Source organism: Crinia signifera, chromosome 3 (assembly GCF_055691185.1).
Source record: "Crinia signifera chromosome 3, ASM5569118v1, whole genome shotgun sequence".
NCBI classification, from domain to species: domain Eukaryota; kingdom Metazoa; phylum Chordata; class Amphibia; order Anura; family Myobatrachidae; genus Crinia; species Crinia signifera.
The window spans coordinates 333,951,107-333,972,590 of record NC_139219.1 but is presented as its reverse complement, the minus strand read 5'-3'; the positions used below and the strand labels follow the sequence as shown (position 1 = coordinate 333,972,590).

The window sequence follows — 21,484 nt, the reverse complement described above, 5'->3', positions numbered from 1 at the left end:
GGCCGGGAATCGAACCCGGGTCAACTGCTTTGAAGGCAGCTATGCTCACCACTATAACACCATTGCTTGACTGAGTCTGCTAAAGCAAATATTTCCCAAGTACGTAAGTCAGGTCACATGTACTAAAAATATGCACGAGATGCCATGTTACACCATGGCTTGACTGAAATGATTGAAACAATATTTAGGGAGTACCTCAGACAGGGATGGAATCAAAAGTATTTTTTATAGGAAGATATCATGAATTTTACAACGCTTTGAACATTGTTCATGAACTTTTGATCCGAGAACATGCTCAATAACATTTGGAAGTATGAAAAAACTGCGTTGCCCGGGAATCGAACCCGGGTCAACTGCTTGGAAGGCAGCTATGCTCACCACTATACCACCAACGCTTGACTGAGTCTGCTAAAGCAAATATTTCCCAAGTACGTAAGTCAGGTTACATGTTCTAAAAATATGCACGAGATGCCATGTTACACCATGGCTTGACTGAAATGATTGAAACAATATAAAAGGAGTACCTCAGACAGGGATGGAATCAAAAGTAATTTTTATAGGAAGATATCATACATTTTACAAAGCTTTGAACAATGTTCATGAACTTTTGATCCGAGAACATGCTGGAAGTATGAAAAAACTGCGTTGGCCGGGAATCGAACCCGGATCAACTGCTTGGAAGGCAGCTATGCTCACCACTATACCACCAACGCTTGACTGAGTCTGCTAAAGCAAATATTTCCCAAGTACGTAAGTCAGGTTACATGTTCTAAAAATATGCACGAGATGCCATGTTACACCATGGCTTGACTGAAATGATTGAAACAATATAAAAGGAGTACCTCAGACAGGGATGGAATCAAAAGTATTTTTTATAGGAAGATATCATACATTTTACAAAGCTTTGAACAATGTTCATGAACTTTTGATCCGAGAACATGCTGGAAGTATGGTAGTAACATTTGGAAGTATGAAAAAACTGCGTTGGCCGGGAATCGAACCCGGGTAAACTGCTTGGAAGGCAGCTATGCTCACCACTATACCACCAACGCTTGACTGAGTCTTCTAAAGCAAATATTTCCCAAGTACGTAAGTCAGGTCACATGTTCTAAAAATATGCACGAGATGCCATGTTACACCATGGCTTGACTGAAATGATTGAAACAATATAAAAGGAGTACCTCAGACAGGGATGGAATCAAAAGTAATTTTTATAGGAAGATATCATACATTTTACAAAGCTTTGAACAATGTTCATGAACTTTTGATCCGAGAACATGCTGGAAGTATGGTAGTAACATTTGGAAGTATGAAAAAACTGCGTTGGCAGGGAATCGAACCCGGGTAAACTGCTTGGAAGGCAGCTATGCTCACCACTATACCACCAACACTTGACTGAGTCTTCTAAAGCAAATATTTCCCAAGTACGTAAGTCAGGTCACATGTTCTAAAAATATGCACGAGATGCCATGTTACACCATGGCTTGACTGAAATGATTGAAACAATATAAAAGGAGTACCTCAGACAGGGATGGAATCAAAAGTAATTTTTATAGGAAGATATCATACATTTTACAAAGCTTTGAACAATGTTCATGAACTTTTGATCCGAGAACATGCTGGAAGTATGGTAGTAACATTTGGAAGTATGAAAAAACTGCGTTGGCCGGGAATCGAACCCGGGTAAACTGCTTTGAAGGCAGCTATGCTCACCACTATAACACCATTGCTTGACTGAGTCTGCTAAAGCAAATATTTCCCAAGTACGTAAGTCAGGTCACATGTACTAAAAATATGCACGAGATGCCATGTTACACCATGGCTTGACTGAAATGATTGAAACAATATTTAGGGAGTACCTCAGACAGGGATGGAATCAAAAGTATTTTTTATAGGAAGATATCATGAATTTTACAACGCTTTGAACATTGTTCATGAACTTTTGATCCGAGAACATGCTCAATAACATTTGGAAGTATGAAAAAACTGCGTTGCCCGGGAATCGAACCCGGGTCAACTGCTTGGAAGGCAGCTATGCTCACCACTATACCACCAACGCTTGACTGAGTCTGCTAAAGCAAATATTTCCCAAGTACGTAAGTCAGGTTACATGTTCTAAAAATATGCACGAGATGCCATGTTACACCATGGCTTGACTGAAATGATTGAAACAATATAAAAGGAGTACCTCAGACAGGGATGGAATCAAAAGTAATTTTTATAGGAAGATATCATACATTTTACAAAGCTTTGAACAATGTTCATGAACTTTTGATCCGAGAACATGCTGGAAGTATGAAAAAACTGCGTTGGCCGGGAATCGAACCCGGATCAACTGCTTGGAAGGCAGCTATGCTCACCACTATACCACCAACGCTTGACTGAGTCTGCTAAAGCAAATATTTCCCAAGTACGTAAGTCAGGTTACATGTTCTAAAAATATGCACGAGATGCCATGTTACACCATGGCTTGACTGAAATGATTGAAACAATATAAAAGGAGTACCTCAGACAGGGATGGAATCAAAAGTATTTTTTATAGGAAGATATCATACATTTTACAAAGCTTTGAACAATGTTCATGAACTTTTGATCCGAGAACATGCTGGAAGTATGGTAGTAACATTTGGAAGTATGAAAAAACTGCGTTGGCCGGGAATCGAACCCGGGTAAACTGCTTGGAAGGCAGCTATGCTCACCACTATACCACCAACGCTTGACTGAGTCTTCTAAAGCAAATATTTCCCAAGTACGTAAGTCAGGTCACATGTTCTAAAAATATGCACGAGATGCCATGTTACACCATGGCTTGACTGAAATGATTGAAACAATATAAAAGGAGTACCTCAGACAGCGATGGAATCAAAAGTAATTTTTATAGGAAGATATCATACATTTTACAAAGCTTTGAACAATGTTCATGAACTTTTGATCCGAGAACATGCTGGAAGTATGGTAGTAACATTTGGAAGTATGAAAAAACTGCGTTGGCCGGGAATCGAACCCGGGTAAACTGCTTGGAAGGCAGCTATGCTCACCACTATACCACCAACACTTGACTGAGTCTTCTAAAGCAAATATTTCCCAAGTACGTAAGTCAGGTCACATGTTCTAAAAATATGCACGAGATGCCATGTTACACCATGGCTTGACTGAAATGATTGAAACAATATAAAAGGAGTACCTCAGACAGGGATGGAATCAAAAGTAATTTTTATAGGAAGATATCATACATTTTACAAAGCTTTGAACAATGTTCATGAACTTTTGATCCGAGAACATGCTGGAAGTATGGTAGTAACATTTGGAAGTATGAAAAAACTGCGTTGGCCGGGAATCGAACCCGGGTCAACTGCTTGGAAGGCAGCTATGCTCACCACTATACCACCAACGCTTGACTGAGTCTGCTAAAGCAAATATTTCCCAAGTACGTAAGTCAGGTTACATGTTCTAAAAATATGCACGAGATGCCATGTTACACCATGGCTTGACTGAAATGATTGAAACAATATAAAAGGAGTACCTCAGACAGGGATGGAATCAAAAGTAATTTTTATAGGAAGATATCATACATTTTAAAAAGCTTTGAACAATGTTCATGAACTTTTGATCCGAGAACATGCTGGAAGTATGGTAGTAACATTTGGAAGTATGAAAAAACTGCGTTGGCCGGGAATCGAACCCGGGTCAACTGCTTGGAAGGCAGCTATGCTCACCACTATACCACCAACACTTGACTGAGTCTTCTAAAGCAAATATTTCCCAAGTACGTAAGTCAGGTCACATGTTCTAAAAATATGCACGAGATGCCATGTTACACCATGGCTTGACTGAAATGATTGAAACAATATAAAAGGAGTACCTCAGACAGGGATGGAATCAAAAGTAATTTTTATAGGAAGATATCATACATTTTACAAAGCTTTGAACAATGTTCATGAACTTTTGATCCGAGAACATGCTGGAAGTATGGTAGTAACATTTGGAAGTATGAAAAAACTGCGTTGGCCGGGAATCGAACCCGGGTCAACTGCTTGGAAGGCAGCTATGCTCACCACTATACCACCAACGCTTGACTGAGTCTGCTAAAGCAAATATTTCCCAAGTACGTAAGTCAGGTTACATGTTCTAAAAATATGCACGAGATGCCATGTTACACCATGGCTTGACTGAAATGATTGAAACAATATAAAAGGAGTACCTCAGACAGGGATGGAATCAAAAGTAATTTTTATAGGAAGATATCATACATTTTAAAAAGCTTTGAACAATGTTCATGAACTTTTGATCCGAGAACATGCTGGAAGTATGGTAGTAACATTTGGAAGTATGAAAAAACTGCGTTGGCCGGGAATCGAACCCGGGTCAACTGCTTGGAAGGCAGCTATGCTCACCACTATACCACCAACGCTTGACTGAGTCTGCTAAAGCAAATATTTCCCAAGTACGTAAGTCAGGTTACATGTTCTAAAAATATGCACGAGATGCCATGTTACACCATGGCTTGACTGAAATGATTGAAACAATATTTAGGGAGTACCTCAGACAGGGATTGTATCAAAAGTATTTTTTATAGGAAGATATCATGAATTTTACAAAGCTTTGAACATTGTTCATGAACTTTTGATCCGAGAACATGCTCAATAACAATTGGAAGTATGAAAAAACTGCGTTGGCCAAGTACGTAAGTCAGGTTACATGTTCTAAAAATATGCACGAGATGCCATGTTACACCATGGCTTGACTGAAATGATTGAAACAATATTTAGGGAGTACCTCAGACAGGGATTGTATCAAAAGTATTTTTTATAGGAAGATATCATGAATTTTACAAAGCTTTGAACATTGTTCATGAACTTTTGATCCGAGAACATGCTCAATAACAATTGGAAGTATGAAAAAACTGCGTTGGCCGGGAATCGAACCCGGGTAAACTGCTTGGAAGGCAGCTATGCTCACCACTATACCACCAACGCTTGACTGAGTCTTCTAAAGCAAATATTTCCCAAGTACGTAAGTCAGGTCACATGTTCTAAAAATATGCACGAGATGCCATGTTACACCATGGCTTGACTGAAATGATTGAAACAATATAAAAGGAGTACCTCAGACAGGGATGGAATCAAAAGTAATTTTTATAGGAAGATATCATACATTTTACAAAGCTTTGAACATTGTTAATGAACTTTTGATCTGAGAACATGCTCAATAACATTTGGAAGTATGAAAAAACTGCGTTGGCCGGGAATCAAACCCGGGTCAACTGCTTTGAAGGCAGCTATGCTCACCACTATAACACCATTGCTTGACTGAGTCTGCTAAAGCAAATATTTCCCAAGTACGTAAGTCAGGTCACATGTTCTAAAAATATGCACGAGATGCCATGTTACACCATGGCTTGACTGAAATGATTGAAACAATATTTAGGGAGTACCTCAGACAGGGATGGTATCAAAAGTATTTTTTATAGGAAGATATCATGAATTTTACAAAGCTTTGAACATTGTTCATGAACTTTTGATCCGAGAACATGCTCAATAACATTTGGAAGTATGAAAAAACTGCGTTGGCCGGGAATCGAACCCGGGTCAACTGCTTGGAAGGCAGCTATGCTCACCACTATACCACCAACGCTTGACTGAGTCTGCTAAAGCAAATATTTCCCAAGTACGTAAGTCAGGTTACATGTTCTAAAAATATGCACGAGATGCCATGTTACACCATGGCTTGACTGAAATGATTGAAACAATATAAAAGGAGTACCTCAGACAGGGATGGAATCAAAAGTAATTTTTATAGGAAGATATCATACATTTTACAAAGCTTTGAACAATGTTCATGAACTTTTGATCCGAGAACATGCTGGAAGTATGGTAGTAACATTTGGAAGTATGAAAAAACTGCGTTGGCCGGGAATCGAACCCGGGTCTACTGCTTGGAAGGCAGCTATGCTCACCACTATACCACCAACGCTTGACTGAGTCTGCTAAAGCAAATATTTCCCAAGTACGTAAGTCAGGTTACATGTTCTAAAAATATGCACGAGATGCCATGTTACACCATGGCTTGACTGAAATGATTGAAACAATATTTAGGGAGTACCTCAGACAGGGATGGTATCAAAAGTATTTTTTATAGGAAGATATCATGAATTTTACAAAGCTTTGAACATTGTTCATGAACTTTTGATCCGAGAACATGCTCAATAACAATTGGAAGTATGAAAAAACTGCGTTGGCCGGGAATCGAACCCGGGTAAACTGCTTGGAAGGCAGCTATGCTCACCACTATACCACCAACGCTTGACTGAGTCTTCTAAAGCAAATATTTCCCAAGTACGTAAGTCAGGTCACATGTTCTAAAAATATGCACGAGATGCCATGTTACACCATGGCTTGACTGAAATGATTGAAACAATATAAAAGGAGTACCTCAGACAGGGATGGAATCAAAAGTAATTTTTATAGGAAGATATCATACATTTTACAAAGCTTTGAACATTGTTAATGAACTTTTGATCCGAGAACATGCTCAATAACATTTGGAAGTATGAAAAAACTGCGTTGGCCGGGAATCAAACCCGGGTCAACTGCTTTGAAGGCAGCTATGCTCACCACTATAACACCATTGCTTGACTGAGTCTGCTAAAGCAAATATTTCCCAAGTACGTAAGTCAGGTCACATGTTCTAAAAATATGCACGAGATGCCATGTTACACCATGGCTTGACTGAAATGATTGAAACAATATTTAGGGAGTACCTCAGACAGGGATGGTATCAAAAGTATTTTTTATAGGAAGATATCATGAATTTTACAAAGCTTTGAACATTGTTCATGAACTTTTGATCCGAGAACATGCTCAATAACATTTGGAAGTATGAAAAAACTGCGTTGGCCGGGAATCGAACCCGGGTCAACTGCTTGGAAGGCAGCTATGCTCACCACTATACCACCAACGCTTGACTGAGCCTGCTAAAGCAAATATTTCCCAAGTACGTAAGTCAGGTTACATGTTCTAAAAATATGCACGAGATGCCATGTTACACCATGGCTTGACTGAAATGATTGAAACAATATAAAAGGAGTACCTCAGACAGGGATGGAATCAAAAGTAATTTTTATAGGAAGATATCATACATTTTACAAAGCTTTGAACAATGTTCATGAACTTTTGATCCGAGAACATGCTGGAAGTATGGTAGTAACATTTGGAAGTATGAAAAAACTGCGTTGGCCGGGAATCGAACCCGGGTAAACTGCTTGGAAGGCAGCTATGCTCACCACTATACCACCAACGCTTGACTGAGTCTTCTAAAGCAAATATTTCCCAAGTACGTAAGTCAGGTCACATGTTCTAAAAATATGCACGAGATGCCATGTTACACCATGGCTTGACTGAAATGATTGAAACAATATAAAAGGAGTACCTCAGACAGGGATGGAATCAAAAGTAATTTTTATAGGAAGATATCATACATTTTACAAAGCTTTGAACATTGTTAATGAACTTTTGATCTGAGAACATGCTCAATAACATTTGGAAGTATGAAAAAACTGCGTTGGCCGGGAATCAAACCCGGGTCAACTGCTTTGAAGGCAGCTATGCTCACCACTATAACACCATTGCTTGACTGAGTCTGCTAAAGCAAATATTTCCCAAGTACGTAAGTCAGGTCACATGTTCTAAAAATATGCACGAGATGCCATGTTACACCATGGCTTGACTGAAATGATTGAAACAATATTTAGGAAGTACCTCAGACAGGGATGGTATCAAAAGTATTTTTTATAGGAAGATATCATGAATTTTACAAAGCTTTGAACATTGTTCATGAACTTTTGATCCGAGAACATGCTCAATAACATTTGGAAGTATGAAAAAACTGCGTTGGCCGGGAATCGAACCCGGGTCAACTGCTTGGAAGGCAGCTATGCTCACCACTATACCACCAACGCTTGACTGAGTCTTCTAAAGCAAATATTTCCCAAGTACGTAAGTCAGGTCACATGTTCTAAAAATATGCACGAGATGCCATGTTACACCATGGCTTGACTGAAATGATTGAAACAATATAAAAGGAGTACCTCAGACAGGGATGGAATCAAAAGTAATTTTTATAGGAAGATATCATACATTTTACAAAGCTTTGAACATTGTTAATGAACTTTTGATCCGAGAACATGCTCAATAACATTTGGAAGTATGAAAAAACTGCGTTGGCCGGGAATCAAACCCGGGTCAACTGCTTTGAAGGCAGCTATGCTCACCACTATAACACCATTGCTTGACTGAGTCTGCTAAAGCAAATATTTCCCAAGTACGTAAGTCAGGTCACATGTTCTAAAAATATGCACGAGATGCCATGTTACACCATGGCTTGACTGAAATGATTGAAACAATATTTAGGGAGTACCTCAGACAGGGATGGTATCAAAAGTATTTTTTATAGGAAGATATCATGAATTTTACAAAGCTTTGAACATTGTTCATGAACTTTTGATCCGAGAACATGCTCAATAACATTTGGAAGTATGAAAAAACTGCGTTGGCCGGGAATCAAACCCGGGTCAACTGCTTTGAAGGCAGCTATGCTCACCACTATAACACCATTGCTTGACTGAGTCTGCTAAAGCAAATATTTCCCAAGTACGTAAGTCAGGTCACATGTTCTAAAAATATGCACGAGATGCCATGTTACACCATGGCTTGACTGAAATGATTGAAACAATATTTAGGGAGTACCTCAGACAGGGATGGTATCAAAAGTATTTTTTATAGGAAGATATCATACATTTTACAAAGCTTTGAACATTGTTCATGAACTTTTGATCCGAGAACATGCTTGAAGTATGGTAGTAACATTTGGAAGTATGAAAAAACTGCGTTGGCCGGGAATCGAACCCGGGTCAACTGCTTGGAAGGCAGCTATGCTCACCACTATACCACCAACGCTTGACTGAGTCTGCTAAAGCAAATATTTCCCAAGTACGTAAGTCAGGTCACATGTACTAAAAATATGCACGAGATGCCATGTTACACCATGGCTTGACTGAAATGATTGAAACAATATTTAGGGAGTACCTCAGACAGGGATGGAATCAAAAGTATTTTTTATAGGAAGATATCATGAATTTTACAACGCTTTGAACATTGTTCATGAACTTTTGATCCGAGAACATGCTCAATAACATTTGGAAGTATGAAAAAACTGCGTTGGCCGGGAATCGAACCCGGGTCAACTGCTTGGAAGGCAGCTATGCTCACCACTATACCACCAACGCTTGACTGAGTCTGCTAAAGCAAATATTTCCCAAGTACGTAAGTCAGGTTACATGTTCTAAAAATATGCACGAGATGCCATGTTACACCATGGCTTGACTGAAATGATTGAAACAATATAAAAGGAGTACCTCAGACAGGGATGGAATCAAAAGTAATTTTTATAGGAAGATATCATACATTTTACAAAGCTTTGAACAATGTTCATGAACTTTTGATCCGAGAACATGCTGGAAGTATGGTAGTAACATTTGGAAGTATGAAAAAACTGCGTTGGCCGGGAATCGAACCCGGGTCAACTGCTTGGAAGGCAGCTATGCTCACCACTATACCACCAACGCTTGACTGAGTCTGCTAAAGCAAATATTTCCCAAGTACGTAAGTCAGGTTACATGTTCTAAAAATATGCACGAGATGCCATGTTACACCATGGCTTGACTGAAATGATTGAAACAATATAAAAGGAGTACCTCAGACAGGGATGGAATCAAAAGTTTTTTTTATAGGAAGATATCATACATTTTACAAAGCTTTGAACAATGTTCATGAACTTTTGATCCGAGAACATGCTGGAAGTATGGTAGTAACATTTGGAAGTATGAAAAAACTGCGTTGGCCGGGAATCGAACCCGGGTAAACTGCTTGGAAGGCAGCTATGCTCACCACTATACCACCAACGCTTGACTGAGTCTTCTAAAGCAAATATTTCCCAAGTACGTAAGTCAGGTCACATGTTCTAAAAATATGCACGAGATGCCATGTTACACCATGGCTTGACTGAAATGATTGAAACAATATAAAAGGAGTACCTCAGACAGGGATGGAATCAAAAGTAATTTTTATAGGAAGATATCATACATTTTACAAAGCTTTGAACATTGTTAATGAACTTTTGATCCGAGAACATGCTCAATAAAATTTGGAAGTATGAAAAAACTGCGTTGGCCGGGAATCGAACCCGGGTCAACTGCTTGGAAGGCAGTTATGCTCACCACTATACCACCAACGCTTGACTGAGTCTGCTAAAGCAAATATTTCCCAAGTACGTAAGTCAGGTTACATGTTCTAAAAATATGCACGAGATGCCATGTTACACCATGGCTTGACTGAAATGATTGAAACAATATTTAGGGAGTACCTCAGACAGGGATGGAATCAAAAGTATTTTTTATAGGAAGATATCATGAATTTTACAACGCTTTGAACATTGTTCATGAACTTTTGATCCGAGAACATGCTCAATAACATTTGGAAGTATGAAAAAACTGCGTTGGCCGGGAATCGAACCCGGGTCAACTGCTTGGAAGGCAGCTATGCTCACCACTATACCACCAACGCTTGACTGAGTCTGCTAAAGCAAATATTTCCCAAGTACGTAAGTCAGGTTACATGTTCTAAAAATATGCACGAGATGCCATGTTACACCATGGCTTGACTGAAATGATTGAAACAATATAAAAGGAGTACCTCAGACAGGGAAGGAATCAAAAGTAATTTTTATAGGAAGATATCATACATTTTACAAAGCTTTGAACATTGTTCATGAACTTTTGATCCAAGAACATGCTGGAAGTATGGTAGTAACATTTGGAAGTATGAAAAAACTGCGTTGGCCGGGAATCGAACCCGGGTCAACTGCTTGAAAGCAGCAATGCTCACCACTATACCACCAACGCTTGACTGAGTCTGCTAAAGCAAATATTTCCCAAGTACGTAAGTCATTTCACATGTTCTAAAAATATGCATGAGATGCCATGTTACACCATGGCTTGACTGAAATGATTGAAACAATATAAAAGGAGTACCTCAGACAGGGATGGAATCAAAAGTAATTTTTATAGGAAGATATCATACATTTTACAAAGCTTTGAACATTGTTAATGAACTTTTGATCCGAGAACATGCTCAATAAAATTTGGAAGTATGAAAAAACTGCGTTGGCCGGGAATCAAACCCGGGTCAACTGCTTTGAAGGCAGCTATGCTCACCACTATAACACCATTGCTTGACTGAGTCTGCTAAAGCAAATATTTCCCAAGTACGTAAGTCAGGTCACATGTACTAAAAATATGCACGAGATGCCATGTTACACCATGGCTTGACTGAAATGATTGAAACAATATTTAGGGAGTACCTCAGACAGGGATGGAATCAAAAGTATTTTTTATAGGAAGATATCATGAATTTTACAACGCTTTGAACATTGTTCATGAACTTTTGATCCGAAGTATGAAAAAACTGCGTTGGCCGGGAATCGAACCCGGGTTAACTGCTTGGAAGGCAGCTATGCTCACCACTATACCACCAACGCTTGACTGAGTCTGCTAAAGCAAATATTTCCCAAGTACGTAAGTCAGGTTACATGTTCTAAAAATATGCACGAGATGCCATGTTTCACCATGGCTTGACTGAAATGATTGAAACAATATAAAAGGAGTACCTCAGACAGGGATGGAATCAAAAGTAATTTTTATAGGAAGATATCATACATTTTACAAAGCTTTGAACAATGTTCATGAACTTTTGATCCGAGAACATGCTGGAAGTATGGTATTAACATTTGGAAGTATGAAAAAACTGCGTTGGCCGGGAATCGAACCCGGGTCAACTGCTTGGAAGGCAGCTATGCTCACAACTATACCACCAACGCTTGACTGAGTCTGCTAAAGCAAATATTTCCCAAGTACGTAAGTCAGGTTACATGTTCTAAAAATATGCACGAGATGCCATGTTACACCATGGCTTGACTGAAATGATTGAAACAATATAAAAGGAGTACCTCAGACAGGGATGGAATCAAAAGTATTTTTTATAGGAAGATATCATACATTTTACAAAGCTTTGAACAATGTTCATGAACTTTTGATCCGAGAACATGCTGGAAGTATGGTAGTAACATTTGGAAGTATGAAAAAACTGCGTTGGCCGGGAATCGAACCCGGGTAAACTGCTTGGAAGGCAGCTATGCTCACCACTATACCACCAACGCTTGACTGAGTCTTCTAAAGCAAATATTTCCCAAGTACGTAAGTCAGGTCACATGTTCTAAAAATATGCACGAGATGCCATGTTACACCATGGCTTGACTGAAATGATTGAAACAATATAAAAGGAGTACCTCAGACAGGGATGGAATCAAAAGTAATTTTTATAGGAAGATATCATACATTTTACAAAGCTTTGAACATTGTTAATGAACTTTTGATCCGAGAACATGCTCAATAACATTTGGAAGTATGAAAAAACTGCGTTGGCCGGGAATCAAACCCGGGTCAACTGCTTTGAAGGCAGCTATGCTCACCACTATAACACCATTGCTTGACTGAGTCTGCTAAAGCAAATATTTCCCAAGTACGTAAGTCAGGTTACATGTTCTAAAAATATGCACGAGATGCCATGTTTCACCATGGCTTGACTGAAATGATTGAAACAATATAAAAGGAGTACCTCAGACAGGGATGGAATCAAAAGTAATTTTTATAGGAAGATATCATACATTTTACAAAGCTTTGAACAATGTTCATGAACTTTTGATCCGAGAACATGCTGGAAGTATGGTATTAACATTTGGAAGTATGAAAAAACTGCGTTGGCCGGGAATCGAACCCGGGTCAACTGCTTGGAAGGCAGCTATGCTCACCACTATACCACCAACGCTTGACTGAGTCTGCTAAAGCAAATATTTCCCAAGTACGTAAGTCAGGTTACATGTTCTAAAAATATGCACGAGATGCCATGTTACACCATGGCTTGACTGAAATGATTGAAACAATATAAAAGGAGTACCTCAGACAGGGAAGGAATCAAAAGTAATTTTTATAGGAAGATATCATACATTTTACAAAGCTTTGAACATTGTTCATGAACTTTTGATCCAAGAACATGCTGGAAGTATGGTAGTAACATTTGGAAGTATGAAAAAACTGCGTTGGCCGGGAATCGAACCCGGGTCAACTGCTTGAAAGCAGCAATGCTCACCACTATACCACCAACGCTTGACTGAGTCTGCTAAAGCAAATATTTCCCAAGTACGTAAGTCATTTCACATGTTCTAAAAATATGCATGAGATGCCATGTTACACCATGGCTTGACTGAAATGATTGAAACAATATAAAAGGAGTACCTCAGACAGGGATGGAATCAAAAGTAATTTTTATAGGAAGATATCATACATTTTACAAAGCTTTGAACATTGTTAATGAACTTTTGATCCGAGAACATGCTCAATAAAATTTGGAAGTATGAAAAAACTGCGTTGGCCGGGAATCAAACCCGGGTCAACTGCTTTGAAGGCAGCTATGCTCACCACTATAACACCATTGCTTGACTGAGTCTGCTAAAGCAAATATTTCCCAAGTACGTAAGTCAGGTCACATGTACTAAAAATATGCACGAGATGCCATGTTACACCATGGCTTGACTGAAATGATTGAAACAATATTTAGGGAGTACCTCAGACAGGGATGGAATCAAAAGTATTTTTTATAGGAAGATATCATGAATTTTACAACGCTTTGAACATTGTTCATGAACTTTTGATCCGAAGTATGAAAAAACTGCGTTGGCCGGGAATCGAACCCGGGTTAACTGCTTGGAAGGCAGCTATGCTCACCACTATACCACCAACGCTTGACTGAGTCTGCTAAAGCAAATATTTCCCAAGTACGTAAGTCAGGTTACATGTTCTAAAAATATGCACGAGATGCCATGTTTCACCATGGCTTGACTGAAATGATTGAAACAATATAAAAGGAGTACCTCAGACAGGGATGGAATCAAAAGTAATTTTTATAGGAAGATATCATACATTTTACAAAGCTTTGAACAATGTTCATGAACTTTTGATCCGAGAACATGCTGGAAGTATGGTATTAACATTTGGAAGTATGAAAAAACTGCGTTGGCCGGGAATCGAACCCGGGTCAACTGCTTGGAAGGCAGCTATGCTCACAACTATACCACCAACGCTTGACTGAGTCTGCTAAAGCAAATATTTCCCAAGTACGTAAGTCAGGTTACATGTTCTAAAAATATGCACGAGATGCCATGTTACACCATGGCTTGACTGAAATGATTGAAACAATATAAAAGGAGTACCTCAGACAGGGATGGAATCAAAAGTATTTTTTATAGGAAGATATCATACATTTTACAAAGCTTTGAACAATGTTCATGAACTTTTGATCCGAGAACATGCTGGAAGTATGGTAGTAACATTTGGAAGTATGAAAAAACTGCGTTGGCCGGGAATCGAACCCGGGTAAACTGCTTGGAAGGCAGCTATGCTCACCACTATACCACCAACGCTTGACTGAGTCTTCTAAAGCAAATATTTCCCAAGTACGTAAGTCAGGTCACATGTTCTAAAAATATGCACGAGATGCCATGTTACACCATGGCTTGACTGAAATGATTGAAACAATATAAAAGGAGTACCTCAGACAGGGATGGAATCAAAAGTAATTTTTATAGGAAGATATCATACATTTTACAAAGCTTTGAACATTGTTAATGAACTTTTGATCCGAGAACATGCTCAATAACATTTGGAAGTATGAAAAAACTGCGTTGGCCGGGAATCAAACCCGGGTCAACTGCTTTGAAGGCAGCTATGCTCACCACTATAACACCATTGCTTGACTGAGTCTGCTAAAGCAAATATTTCCCAAGTACGTAAGTCAGGTTACATGTTCTAAAAATATGCACGAGATGCCATGTTTCACCATGGCTTGACTGAAATGATTGAAACAATATAAAAGGAGTACCTCAGACAGGGATGGAATCAAAAGTAATTTTTATAGGAAGATATCATACATTTTACAAAGCTTTGAACAATGTTCATGAACTTTTGATCCGAGAACATGCTGGAAGTATGGTATTAACATTTGGAAGTATGAAAAAACTGCGTTGGCCGGGAATCGAACCCGGGTCAACTGCTTGGAAGGCAGCTATGCTCACCACTATACCACCAACGCTTGACTGAGTCTGCTAAAGCAAATATTTCCCAAGTACGTAAGTCAGGTTACATGTTCTAAAAATATGCACGAGATGCCATGTTACACCATGGCTTGACTGAAATGATTGAAACAATATAAAAGGAGTACCTCAGACAGGGATGGAATCAAAAGTATTTTTTATAGGAAGATATCATACATTTTACAAAGCTTTGAACAATGTTCATGAACTTTTGATCCGAGAACATGCTGCAAGTATGGTAGTAACATTTGGAAGTATGAAATAACTGCGTTGGCCGGGAATCGAACCCGGGTAAACTGCTTGGAAGGCAGCTATGCTCACCACTATACCACCAACGCTTGACTGAGTCTTCTAAAGCAAATATTTCCCAAGTACGTAAGTCAGGTCACATGTTCTAAAAATATGCACGAGATGCCATGTTACACCATGGCTTGACTGAAATGATTGAAACAATATAAAAGGAGTACCTCAGACAGGGATGGAATCAAAAGTAATTTTTATAGGAAGATATCATACATTTTACAAAGCTTTGAACATTGTTAATGAACTTTTGATCCGAGAACATGCTCAATAACATTTGGAAGTATGAAAAAACTGCGTTGGCCGGGAATCAAACCCGGGTCAACTGCTTTGAAGGCAGCTATGCTCACCACTATAACACCATTGCTTGACTGAGTCTGCTAAAGCAAATATTTCCCAAGTACGTAAGTCAGGTCACATGTTCTAAAAATATGCACGAGATGCCATGTTACACCATGGCTTGACTGAAATGATTGAAACAATATTTAGGGAGTACCTCAGACAGGGATGGTATCAAAAGTATTTTTTATAGGAAGATATCATGAATTTTACAAAGCTTTGAACATTGTTCATGAACTTTTGATCCGAGAACATGCTCAATAACATTTGGAAGTATGAAAAAACTGCGTTGGCCGGGAATCGAACCCGGGTCAACTGCTTGGAAGGCAGCTATGCTCACCACTATACCACCAACGCTTGACTGAGTCTGCTAAAGCAAATATTTCCCAAGTACGTAAGTCAGGTTACATGTTCTAAAAATATGCACGAGATGCCATGTTACACCATGGCTTGACTGAAATGATTGAAACAATATAAAAGGAGTACCTCAGACAGGGATGGAATCAAAAGTAATTTTTATAGGAAGATATCATGAATTTTACAAAGCTTTGAACATTGTTAATGAACTTTTGATCCGAGAACATGCTCAATAAAATTTGGAAGTATGAAAAAACTGCGTTGGCCGGGAATCGAACCCGGGTCAACTGCTTTGAAGGCAGCTATGCTCACCACTATAACACCATTGCTTGACTGAGTCTGCTAAAGCAAATATTTCCCAAGTACGTAAGTCAGGTCACATGTACTAAAAATATGCACGAGATGCCATGTTACACCATGGCTTGACTGAAATGATTGAAACAATATTTAGGGAGTACCTCAGACAGGGATGGAATCAAAAGTATTTTTTATAGGAAGATATCATGAATTTTACAACGCTTTGAACATTGTTCATGAACTTTTGATCCGAGAACATGCTCAATAACATTTGGAAGTATGAAAAAACTGCGTTGGCCAGGAATCGAACCCGGGTCAACTGCTTGGAAGGCAGCTATGCTCACCACTATACCACCAACGCTTGACTGAGTCTGCTAAAGCAAATATTTCCCAAGTACGTAAGTCAGGTTACATGTTCTAAAAATATGCACGAGATGCCATGTTACACCATGGCTTGACTGAAATGATTGAAACAATATAAAAGGAGTACCTCAGACAGGGATGGAATCAAAAGTAATTTTTATAGGAAGATATCATACATTTTACAAAGCTTTGAACAATGTTCATGAACTTTTGATCCGAGAACATGCTGGAAGTATGGTAGTAACATTTGGAAGTATGAAAAAACTGCGTTGGCCGGGAATCGAACCCGGGTCAACTGCTTGGAAGGCAGCTATGCTCACCACTATACCACCAACGCTTGACTGAGTCTGCTAAAGCAAATATTTCCCAAGTACGTAAGTCAGGTCACATGTTCTAAAAATATGCACGAGATGCCATGATGCCATGTTACACCATGGCTTGACTGAAATGATTGAAACAATATAAAAGGAGTACCTCAGACAGGGAAGGAATCAAAAGTAATTTTTATAGGAAGATATCATACATTTTACAAAGCTTTGAACATTGTTCATGAACTTTTGATCCAAGAACATGCTGGAAGTATGGTAGTAACATTTGGAAGTATGAAAAAACTGCGTTGGCCGGGAATCGAACCCGGGTCAACTGCTTGGAAGCAGCAATGCTCACCACTATACCACCAACGCTTGACTGAGTCTGCTAAAGCAAATATTTCCCAAGTACGTAAGTCATTTCACATGTTCTAAAAATATGCATGAGATGCCATGTTACACCATGGCTTGACTGAAATGATTGAAACAATATAAAAGGAGTACCTCAGACAGGGATGGAATCAAAAGTAATTTTTATAGGAAGATATCATACATTTTACAAAGCTTTGAACATTGTTAATGAACTTTTGATCCGAGAACATGCTCAATAAAATTTGGAAGTATGAAAAAACTGCGTTGGCCGGGAATCGAACCCGGGTCAACTGCTTTGAAGGCAGCTATGCTCACCACTATAACACCATTGCTTGACTGAGTCTGCTAAAGCAAATATTTCCCAAGTACGTAAGTCAGGTCACATGTACTAAAAATATGCACGAGATGCCATGTTACACCATGGCTTGACTGAAATGATTGAAACAATATTTAGGGAGTACCTCAGACAGGGATGGAATCAAAAGTATTTTTTATAGGAAGATATCATGAATTTTACAACGCTTTGAACATTGTTCATGAACTTTTGATCCGAGAACATGCTCAATAACATTTGGAAGTATGAAAAAACTGCGTTGGCCGGGAATCGAACCCGGGTCAACTGCTTGGAAGGCAGCTATGCTCACCACTATACCACCAACGCTTGACTGAGTCTGCTAAAGCAAATATTTCCCAAGTACGTAAGTCAGGTTACATGTTCTAAAAATATGCACGAGATGCCATGTTACACCATGGCTTGACTGAAATGATTGAAACAATATAAAAGGAGTACCTCAGACAGGGATGGAATCAAAAGTAATTTTTATAGGAAGATATCATACATTTTACAAAGCTTTGAACAATGTTCATGAACTTTTGATCCGAGAACATGCTGGAAGTATGGTAGTAACATTTGGAAGTATGAAAAAACTGCGTTGGCCGGGAATCGAACCCGGGTCAACTGCTTGGAAGGCAGCTATGCTCACCACTATACCACCAACGCTTGACTGAGTCTGCTAAAGCAAATATTTCCCAAGTACGTAAGTCAGGTTACATGTTCTAAAAATATGCACGAGATGCCATGTTACACCATGGCTTGACTGAAATGATTGAAACAATATAAAAGGAGTACCTCAGACAGGGATGGAATCAAAAGTATTTTTTATAGGAAGATATCATACATTTTACAAAGCTTTGAACAATGTTCATGAACTTTTGATCCGAGAACATGCTGGAAGTATGGTAGTAACATTTGGAAGTATGAAAAAACTGCGTTGGCCGGGAATCGAACCCGGGTAAACTGCTTGGAAGGCAGCTATGCTCACCACTATACCACCAACGCTTGACTGAGTCTTCTAAAGCAAATATTTCCCAAGTACGTAAGTCAGGTCACATGTTCTAAAAATATGCACGAGATGCCATGTTACACCATGGCTTGACTGAAATGATTGAAACAATATAAAAGGAGTACCTCAGACAGGGATGGAATCAAAAGTAATTTTTATAGGAAGATATCATACATTTTACAAAGCTTTGAACATTGTTAATGAACTTTTGATCCGAGAACATGCTCAATAACATTTGGAAGTATGAAAAAACTGCGTTGGCCGGGAATCAAACCCGGGTCAACTGCTTTGAAGGCAGCTATGCTCACCACTATAACACCATTGCTTGACTGAGTCTGCTAAAGCAAATATTTCCCAAGTACGTAAGTCAGGTCACATGTTCTAAAAATATGCACGAGATGCCATGTTACACCATGGCTTGACTGAAATGATTGAAACAATATTTAGGGAGTACCTCAGACAGGGATGGTATCAAAAGTATTTTTTATAGGAAGATATCATGAATTTTACAAAGCTTTGAACATTGTTCATGAACTTTTGATCCGAGAACATGCTCAATAACATTTGGAAGTATGAAAAAACTGCGTTGGCCGGGAATCGAACCCGGGTCAACTGCTTGGAAGGCAGCTATGCTCACCACTATACCACCAACGCTTGACTGAGTCTGCTAAAGCAAATATTTCCCAAGTACGTAAGTCAGGTTACATGTTCTAAAAATATGCACGAGATGCCATGTTACACCATGGCTTGACTGAAATGATTGAAACAATATAAAAGGAGTACCTCAGACAGGGATGGAATCAAAAGTAATTTTTATAGGAAGATATCATGAATTTTACAAAGCTTTGAACATTGTTCATGAACTTTTGATCCGAGAACATGCTCAATAACATTTGGAAGTATGAAAAAACTGCGTTGGCCGGGAATCGAACAAGGGTCAACTGCTTGGAAGGCAGCTATGCTCACCACTATACCACCAACGCTTGACTGAGTCTGCTAAAGCAAATATATCCCAAGTACGTAAGTCAGGTTACATGTTCTAAAAATATGCACGAGATGCCATGTTACACCATGGCTTGACTGAAATGATTGAAACAACATAAAAGGAGTACCTCAGACAAGGATGGAATCAAAAGTAATTTTTATAGGAAGATATCATACATTTTACAAAGCTTTGAACATTGTTCATGAACTTTTGATCCGAGAACATGCTTGAAGTATGGTAGTAACATTTGGAAGTATGAAAAAACTGCGTTGGCCGGGAATCGAACCCGAGTCAACTGCTTGGAAGGCAGCTATGCTCACCACTATACCACCAACGCTTGACTGCGTCTGCTAAAGCAAATATTTCCCAAGTACGTAAGTCAGGTCACATGTTCTAAAAATATGCACGAGATGCCATGATGCCATGTTACACCATGGCTTGACTGAAATGATTGAAACAATATAAAAGGAGTACCTCAGACAGGGAAGGAATCAAAAGTAATTTTTATAGGAAGATATCATACATTTTACAAAGCTTTGAACATTGTTCATGAACTTTTGATCCAAGAACATGCTGGAAGTATGGTAGTAACATTTGGAAGTATGAAAAAACTGCGTTGGCCGGGAATCGAACCCGGGTCAACTGCTTGGAAGCAGCAATGCTCACCACTATACCACCAACGCTTGACTGAGTCTGCTAAAGCAAATATTTCCCAAGTACGTAAGTCATTTCACATGTTCTAAAAATATGCATGAGATGCCATGTTACACCATGGCTTGACTGAAATGATTGAAACAATATAAAAGGAGTACCTCAGACAGGGATGGAATCAAAAGTAATTTTTATAGGAAGATATCATACATTTTACAAAGCTTTGAACATTGTTAATGAACTTTTGATCCGAGAACATGCTCAATAAAATTTGGAAGTATGAAAAAACTGCGTTGGCCGGGAATCGAACCCGGGTCAACTGCTTTGAAGGCAGCTATGCTCACCACTATAACACCATTGCTTGACTGAGTCTGCTAAAGCAAATATTTCCCAAGTACGTAAGTCAGGTCACATGTACTAAAAATATGCACGAGATGCCATGTTACACCATGGCTTGACTGAAATGATTGAAACAATATTTAGGGAGTACCTCAGACAGGGATGGAATCAAAAGTATTTTTTATAGGAAGATATCATGAATTTTACAACGCTTTGAACATTGTTCATGAACTTTTGATCCGAGAACATGCTCAATAACATTTGGAAGTATGAAAAAACTGCGTTGGCCGGGAATCGAACCCGGGTCAACTGCTTGGAAGGCAGCTATGCTCACCACTATACCACCAACGCTTGACTGAGTCTGCTAAAGCAAATATTTCCCAAGTACGTAAGTCAGGTTACATGTTCTAAAAATATGCACGAGATGCCATGTTACACCATGGCTTGACTGAAATGATTGAAACAATATAAAAGGAGTACCTCAGACAGGGATGGAATCAAAAGTAATTTTTATAGGAAGATATCATACATTTTACAAAGCTTTGAACAATGTTCATGAACTTTTGATCCGA

The 21,484-nt window shown here is 38.9% G+C and overlaps 19 non-coding genes across 19 annotated transcripts; all 19 read right to left on the bottom strand.

Moving 5' to 3' along the window:
* Nucleotides 1–3,322: 3,322 nt before the first annotated feature.
* Nucleotides 3,323–3,394, bottom strand: TRNAG-UCC (transfer RNA glycine (anticodon UCC)). Its single transcript has one exon. It is a non-coding gene; the product is annotated as a tRNA-Gly (tRNA).
* Nucleotides 3,395–4,000: 606 nt separating this feature from the next.
* TRNAG-UCC (transfer RNA glycine (anticodon UCC)) lies at nt 4,001–4,072 on the bottom strand. The gene has a single exon. It is a non-coding gene; the product is annotated as a tRNA-Gly (tRNA).
* Nucleotides 4,073–4,339: 267 nt separating this feature from the next.
* On the bottom strand, nt 4,340–4,411 carry TRNAG-UCC (transfer RNA glycine (anticodon UCC)). The gene has a single exon. It is a non-coding gene; the product is annotated as a tRNA-Gly (tRNA).
* Nucleotides 4,412–5,562: 1,151 nt separating this feature from the next.
* TRNAG-UCC (transfer RNA glycine (anticodon UCC)) lies at nt 5,563–5,634 on the bottom strand. Its single transcript has one exon. It is a non-coding gene; the product is annotated as a tRNA-Gly (tRNA).
* A 267-nt stretch (nt 5,635–5,901) lies between these two features.
* TRNAG-UCC (transfer RNA glycine (anticodon UCC)) lies at nt 5,902–5,973 on the bottom strand. Its single transcript has one exon. It is a non-coding gene; the product is annotated as a tRNA-Gly (tRNA).
* Nucleotides 5,974–6,888: 915 nt separating this feature from the next.
* Nucleotides 6,889–6,960, bottom strand: TRNAG-UCC (transfer RNA glycine (anticodon UCC)). The gene has a single exon. It is a non-coding gene; the product is annotated as a tRNA-Gly (tRNA).
* Nucleotides 6,961–7,885: 925 nt separating this feature from the next.
* TRNAG-UCC (transfer RNA glycine (anticodon UCC)) lies at nt 7,886–7,957 on the bottom strand. Its single transcript has one exon. It is a non-coding gene; the product is annotated as a tRNA-Gly (tRNA).
* Nucleotides 7,958–8,882: 925 nt separating this feature from the next.
* Nucleotides 8,883–8,954, bottom strand: TRNAG-UCC (transfer RNA glycine (anticodon UCC)). The gene has a single exon. It is a non-coding gene; the product is annotated as a tRNA-Gly (tRNA).
* A 257-nt stretch (nt 8,955–9,211) lies between these two features.
* On the bottom strand, nt 9,212–9,283 carry TRNAG-UCC (transfer RNA glycine (anticodon UCC)). Its single transcript has one exon. It is a non-coding gene; the product is annotated as a tRNA-Gly (tRNA).
* A 267-nt stretch (nt 9,284–9,550) lies between these two features.
* TRNAG-UCC (transfer RNA glycine (anticodon UCC)) lies at nt 9,551–9,622 on the bottom strand. The gene has a single exon. It is a non-coding gene; the product is annotated as a tRNA-Gly (tRNA).
* A 925-nt stretch (nt 9,623–10,547) lies between these two features.
* TRNAG-UCC (transfer RNA glycine (anticodon UCC)) lies at nt 10,548–10,619 on the bottom strand. Its single transcript has one exon. It is a non-coding gene; the product is annotated as a tRNA-Gly (tRNA).
* A 2,247-nt stretch (nt 10,620–12,866) lies between these two features.
* TRNAG-UCC (transfer RNA glycine (anticodon UCC)) lies at nt 12,867–12,938 on the bottom strand. The gene has a single exon. It is a non-coding gene; the product is annotated as a tRNA-Gly (tRNA).
* A 2,247-nt stretch (nt 12,939–15,185) lies between these two features.
* Nucleotides 15,186–15,257, bottom strand: TRNAG-UCC (transfer RNA glycine (anticodon UCC)). The gene has a single exon. It is a non-coding gene; the product is annotated as a tRNA-Gly (tRNA).
* A 925-nt stretch (nt 15,258–16,182) lies between these two features.
* Nucleotides 16,183–16,254, bottom strand: TRNAG-UCC (transfer RNA glycine (anticodon UCC)). The gene has a single exon. It is a non-coding gene; the product is annotated as a tRNA-Gly (tRNA).
* Nucleotides 16,255–17,179: 925 nt separating this feature from the next.
* On the bottom strand, nt 17,180–17,251 carry TRNAG-UCC (transfer RNA glycine (anticodon UCC)). Its single transcript has one exon. It is a non-coding gene; the product is annotated as a tRNA-Gly (tRNA).
* Nucleotides 17,252–18,183: 932 nt separating this feature from the next.
* Nucleotides 18,184–18,255, bottom strand: TRNAG-UCC (transfer RNA glycine (anticodon UCC)). Its single transcript has one exon. It is a non-coding gene; the product is annotated as a tRNA-Gly (tRNA).
* Nucleotides 18,256–18,522: 267 nt separating this feature from the next.
* Nucleotides 18,523–18,594, bottom strand: TRNAG-UCC (transfer RNA glycine (anticodon UCC)). The gene has a single exon. It is a non-coding gene; the product is annotated as a tRNA-Gly (tRNA).
* Nucleotides 18,595–19,519: 925 nt separating this feature from the next.
* Nucleotides 19,520–19,591, bottom strand: TRNAG-UCC (transfer RNA glycine (anticodon UCC)). The gene has a single exon. It is a non-coding gene; the product is annotated as a tRNA-Gly (tRNA).
* Nucleotides 19,592–21,191: 1,600 nt separating this feature from the next.
* On the bottom strand, nt 21,192–21,263 carry TRNAG-UCC (transfer RNA glycine (anticodon UCC)). The gene has a single exon. It is a non-coding gene; the product is annotated as a tRNA-Gly (tRNA).
* Between the last annotated feature and the right edge of the window lie 221 nt (nt 21,264–21,484).